The sequence below is a fragment of the Canis lupus genome, chromosome 21, assembly GCF_048164855.1.
Source record: "Canis lupus baileyi chromosome 21, mCanLup2.hap1, whole genome shotgun sequence".
NCBI classification, from domain to species: Eukaryota; Metazoa; Chordata; class Mammalia; order Carnivora; family Canidae; genus Canis; species Canis lupus.
The window spans coordinates 7,371,719-7,378,072 of NC_132858.1; positions in this window are offsets into that span (position 1 = coordinate 7,371,719).

A 6,354-nucleotide genomic window follows, 5' to 3' on the forward strand; every position below is an offset into this window, starting at 1 on the left:
GGGTTGGAGGGGGAAGGGGTTTCCTCTGGGAAGTGGGGGTGTACAGCACTCTGATCCCTCCTCTCTCTGAGTGTATGGGCTGGGAGTTTGAGGGGGTGACAGGACGAGGGCAGCCAGAGGGGGTCAGACAGGGTCAGGACTTCGTCGTGCCAGCAGCCGGAAACCACGGGAAAGTGACTTGGTGGGGGGCTTGCAGGCTCAAGCTGTCAGGGCCCTTGAGCCGGCCCAGGGGAGGTGAGAGCTTTCCTAGCAGTTCCACAGCCCACACGAGGCATCTGGGGTTAATCCTGGATTTTGGCACCAGGCTGGGGAAGTGGGGTGGGGGAGCTGCCACATTTGTCTCTACCCAGGGTGACCCCTCAGGTGATCTGGCCCAGGGGCATCGAGAGGTTTGGCAAGGGGACCTGCAGTCATTTTGGGATCTTCTGGGTCTTAACAGCACAGACTTTGTTCACCAGATTCCAGCTGCTTGAACCCACACCCAGAGCACAGGAAGATCTCCCCACACTGGTGGTTTATCATGAGCGCCAGCTCCAGAGCCCCCACTGTGCTCACACCGTCATGCATATTTCTTTGTATTTGAAAAAGTGAGTTTTTTAAAAAAAGATTTATTAATTTATTTTAGAGAGAGAGAGAGCGTGCATGAGCAGGGAGAAGACAGAGGAGAGGGAGAGAGAGAATCTCAAGCAGACTCCCTGTTGAGCATGGAATCTGACAAAGGGCTTGATCCCAGGACCCTGAGATCATGACCTAAGCTGAAAATGAGAGTCAGTTGCTTAACTGACTGAGCTGCCCAGGCGCCCCCACAAAAGTGAGATTAAAAAATTTTTTTTTAAAAAATTTATGTATTCATGAGAGTCACAGAGAGAGGCAGAGACATAGGCAGAGGAAGAAGCAGGCTCCCTGCGGGGAGTCCCATGTGGGAATCCATCCCAGGACCTGGGGATTGTGACCTGAGCTGAAGGCAGATGCTCAACCACTGAGCCGCCCAGATGCCCCCAAAGTGAGATGTTTTAATGGCAGTAGGTACAGCTGCTGTGCCTTCTCTCTCTGACTTGCCCTTGTGTTGGGTCCAGGTGAGGGACAGTGGGTTTGGTGGGATGTATTTGTGTGCTTCCAGTCACTTTCCTAGACAGCCACTTTCCACTGGCTGCAGGCTCAGGTTGGCTTCCAGGGATCCACCTGTGCCCACTTGGGCGATCGCCTGGGATGGGGCCGACGCTGCACTGAGGTGTCAGCCCTTCTTATGGCCCCCGGCCCCGGGTACGTGCGTGGGCAGGAGAAATGAAGTTCGACATTCATGGAGCCAGAAACTAGTCTCCGAGAAATGTGTCCAATCATCATATCAGTCACGTTGTGAGTGGAGGATTCAGTTCCTATCAGATCCAGTAAAAACGAAAAGTTTCCCTTTTAAGAATTTATGTGGTAATGGAGGGCATATGATTACAAATAGACCACCATATATGTATTTTGTACTTCTTCTTCTTCTTTTTTGAATGGGAATCCTGGCAAAATAAAGCACAGCAGGATCCTAGATTTGCAGGGCACAGCAAACAAGCAGCTGAGCACCTCTGTGTGATTGAGACACACCTTATGCACCTCGAGGTTTCAGATTGCTTGTTAGAGCTCAAGAAACATCTTGTTCTGACAAAATCTGGTGCTTCTCGATAGTGGGGGACAGGAGGTGCCCAAGCACAGCACAGTGGCCTGAAGACACTGGGACATGTGGCCATTAATAACGCATCGTGCAGAGGAGTGAGTGGGTGTTGGAACTGTGTAGCTCAGTGCAATGTAGCAACAAGTGAAAAGTGCATTTGGACCATCAGGGAAATGTAAATCAAAACCCTCTGCCATTGGCTCAGGTTGCAGTCCCGGAGTCCTGGGATCGAGTCTCGCATCGTGGTCCCTGCAGGGAGCCTGCTTCTCCCTCTGCCTGTGTCTCTGCCTCTCTCTCTGTGTCTCTCACAAATAAATAAATAAATAAAATCTTAAAAAAAAAAAAAAAGAAAAAACCAACATCCATACCGGTTAGGAAGACCGCAGTCAAGAAAAGAGAAAATTGACAAGAATTGGCGAGGATGTGGCAGGAATGCAACTCAGCGCAGCTGCTATGGGAAACGGTACGGGGGTCCCTTGAAATTTTAAACAGAAGCACCATATGACCTAGCAATTCTACGTCTGGGTCTAGACCCAAAATAATTGAAAGCAGGTCTTGAAGAGCTATTTGCACACCCATGTTCACAGTAGCATTAGTCACAACAGCCAAGAGGTGGAAGCCACCTAAATGTCCACTGATGGGCGAACGGACAAGCAAAATGTGGTCCATCCACACAATGGAGTATTACCCAGCCTTCAAAAGGAAGGACGTTCTGACACCTGCTACAACATGGATGGACCTGGAGGACACAACGCTGAGCAAAATAAACCAGACACACAAGGATAAATGCTGTGGGATTGCTCGGTATTTATAGGAGGTACCGAAGTCATCAGACAAGACGGAAGGTAGAATGGTGGTGGGGGGCTGGGGGAAGGGACTGGGAAGCTGATGTTTCATAGGGATGGAGTTTCAGTTTTAGAAGCTGAGGAGGCTCTGGATGTGGATGGGGGTGGTGGCAGCACAGCAAGGTGAGTGGATTTAGCACCACTTGAACCGGACACGTGACAATGGTTCAGAGAGTAGATTTTATGTTCTGGGTATTTTACTGCAATAAAAAAAGGCATAAACATTCATTTGAATTCCTTTTGCATCCACCTTCATTTCACGTCATGTCTATTATTTTCGGAGTTATTGATTATTCTAAAATTAAGTGTGATGGGAGGGACGATCTTCGCAGAAGCCTAAAACAAGCTGGACGAGAGCAGGCTGGCAAAGACTGCAACCTACCCAACCCCCCTGCCTGCATCACAACAGAAACAAAAACTCTGATGGTTAGAATCACGAAAGAAACACACGAACTCCAATTCCCTGTGCTACGGCAGGACCTAGTCATCTTTCTAGTCTTTTTTTTCTTTCTTTTTTTTTTTTTTTTAAATTCTTTCTTTTTTTTTTATTTATTTATGATAGTCACACACACAGAGAGAGAGAGAGGCAGAGACACAGGCAGAGGGAGAAGCAGGCTCCATGCACCGGGAGCCTGATGTGGGATTCGATCCTGGGTCTCCAAGATCGCGCCCTGGGCCAAAGGCAGGTGCTAAACCGCTGCGCCACCCAGGGATCCCTTTCTAGTCTTTTTATAGAAAAAATAATAGGATTGCAGAAGCACAGTCGTGTTGAGGTGCGATGAAACTGGTGTGCAGCCCAAAATACAGAAAAACTGCATCACAGACGTGGGCCGGGCAGCTCAGAAGGAAAAGCGTGGGCACTCTGCTATGTGTTGTGGTGTTTACAATCTTTGTGAGCTTTGTGATGTTTGAATTGTGAGTTCCTTCCTCATCCTAATTCATAGTCGTGAGCAGATCGAGTTTTGCGTTTGCCGTTCTGTGGGAATTTTCTCCTTGGCGTCTGACTTCACCCCTCCTCTGTGTCCCCACCAGGTTGCTGCTTTATGGGAGGGGAGTGGTGGGAGGTGTTCCTATGTCCTCCCACGGGATGGGGTGGCATCCTCCTCGGCCCTCTGGGTCTCCCCCAGATAGGTCTGCCCCTCTCTCACACCCATTCTTGAAGTGCCAGGCATCACCCTTTGCACACACGCCCTCATTTTATCCCCTCATCAACCGGCTGGCTGGGGTGGTGGCCACGTTAGGTGAGGGATCTGAGGCAGGAGATGTGAAATCACTTGCCCAAGTTTCCCTGCCAGTAAGTGGTGGATCTGGGATTCAGACCCGGGGAACTGGACCAGAGACCCCATCGGCATGCCAAAGCTACGTTACTCTCCCTGTTTGTCCTAAGGATGTTAGCAACCCCATCAGTTGGAACAGGCACCATGTATTAATCTCCTCTTCTGTGCCTCGTATCAGCCCACATTTCAGCCTCGCGGACGTGCTGAAAGGTAAACTCACTCCATTTCACGGGTGTGGAGATTGAGGCTCAGAGTGGCCACTTAATACACTTAGGGCAGCACAGCTTGGAGGTAGGAAGAGCTGGGTTTTGATCTCAGAACTGCGGTCCCCTTTGGTGGCCCCTGGGCTAACTCCGGGCCCTGGCAGCGGCCCTCTGGGGCCACCAGCCTCCAGCTGACCTTCCTGAGCATGCCGCCTTACTAGCAGCGCTAGCCCTTTCTGTGTCCTGGATGTGACTTGGGGCAGGGCCACTGTCACAGATGTGCAGCCAGTGCACAGCTTGCAGTAGCACCCAGCCTGCTCCTGGGAGGGCCCCATGCTTGGCGTAATACTCTGTGGCTGTCATGAAATTCTCTAGTTTTTGAACAAGGGGTTCGACCATTTTTACTTTGTACCGGGCTCCGCAAATGACCATCTCCCCCTCCCCCCCACCTTGCTCAGCCATCTTCCTTGAATCTATTTGTAAAATGAATTACTACAATACAGGAGGAACGAGAAGGTTCTTTATCTCCACTTGGGCAAATCCATTAGGATTAGCGGCCCCTCTGAAGCCCCTCCGAGGGGGTGACGTAAGCCTGTCTTTGGTGATTTGTGGAGTGGCTGCGTGATAAGGAGTCCGGGCCCGTTTTAGTGACAGGGGCATCCTTCCCCTGCGGTGCCCGAGAATTAGTGGGCCTATCTCTCCATTTATCAAAGCCCTTTGGGGGCTGAGGCAATGGGGTGGAGAGGCACTGATGCCGTGCTGTCGCCCAGCCTGTGGGGGCCTGCTCCTCCTGCCGGCCCGCCTGGATGCCTGGGGTCTGAGCTATGTGGCCGGCCACCAGCTGGGCATGCTGAGGCTCTTGCCCTCAAGTAGTGTGGGGCTGAGAAGGACCCGACTGGGCTTGGGGAATAGTCTGGGATGGTGGGGAAGAAGGCATTTCCTGGAGGGGGAGCCAGCTGTGCCACCTGCCCTGGTGGTGCAGGCCAACACTGTCCCTTTGAGGGGGTGACCCCCTGCCCTGCCTGGCAGAGAGCTCTCCCTGAGATGCGGTGCTCAGGGACTCCCCAGCCTGGGTCAGAACAGGCAATGTGGCTCCGACGTGGCTCTCTGTCTTGGGCTGTCCCTGGGAACACACCCTATGTGATGCGAGGAAACCCAAACCACCCGGAGGGGCCCCCTGTGATTCTGGCCCACAGCCCCGCAAGCCCCCAGCTGACACAAGCCCCAACCGGCAGACATGGGAGGGAATGAACCTCAGATGATTGCACCTCCGGCTTCTGAGCTCCCAGTTGAGCCCCTGGCATCATGGAGCAGAGAGTGACCATCCCCACTGTGCCTGCCTGAACCCCTGGCCCACAGAAACCACGAGAAATAATAACTGGTGATTGCTGTTTTGAGCCAGTTTGTTATGCAAAAGAATAACCAGAACAGATGGAATTCACTAGTAAGAGGAAATGTCTGCATGAAGGGACATTAGAGTCGGTAGCTGGCCTCTGAAGCCCCTCACTCCTCTCCAGAGAGACCAAGAGACTTAGTTTTTGGAGACTTAGGGGCTCCAGGCCCTCTCTCTTGGGGAGCTGTCCACGGAGAGCATGTGTCTGCTCTTCTTTCTGCCTCGTGTCTGGTGGGCCTGCCCTGTGGGCAGCAGGGCTGGTTTCTCAGAATGACCTTGACTGGGTAGGCGGGCCCTCTTGAGATCTGGGACCTGGTCCCTCACATCTATGAGTTAGGGGATCTGAATCCAGCCTTTTCAGTGATGGAGGCGATAGTTCAGTTTTTGCTGGTGGAGGTCATCCATCTCTTAAAGGGTTCAGAACTCCAGCAGGGAAAATATTTGGCTCCCAGTGAATTGTGCCCCCAAAGATAGGTCCAACTCCTAAAGATATATCCAAGTCCCCACAGAAAATGGTCTTTATGGGTGTAATTAAGTGATGAGTCTTGAGATGAAATCATCCTTGACTCACTGGGTAGGCCCTAAATCTGGTGACAAGCGTCCTTGTCAGAAGACGAGAGACCCAGACAGAGGAGAGGGGCTGTGTGATCCTGAGGCAGAGGCTGGAGTGTTGCAGCCAAGAGCCAGAAGCACCCAGGGTCCCAGGAGCTGGAAGGGGTGGGGGGTCCCCCCTCAGAGCCTCTGGAGGAAGCACGGCCCTGCTGACACCTTGGTTTCAGACCCTGGCCCCCAGAACCAGAGAGAGCACGTTGCTGTTGTTTAAGCCCCTGCCTGTGGTCATTTGTTACGGCCGCACCATAGAGACCCTGAAACCCCAGCCAGGCCTCAGACGGGGTGAGCCTGTCACTCTTTACTGGGCTACATTTGCAAGTTTGTAAGTTAACAGTAGTTTGCAAATGTGAACAAAAATAATAATTAA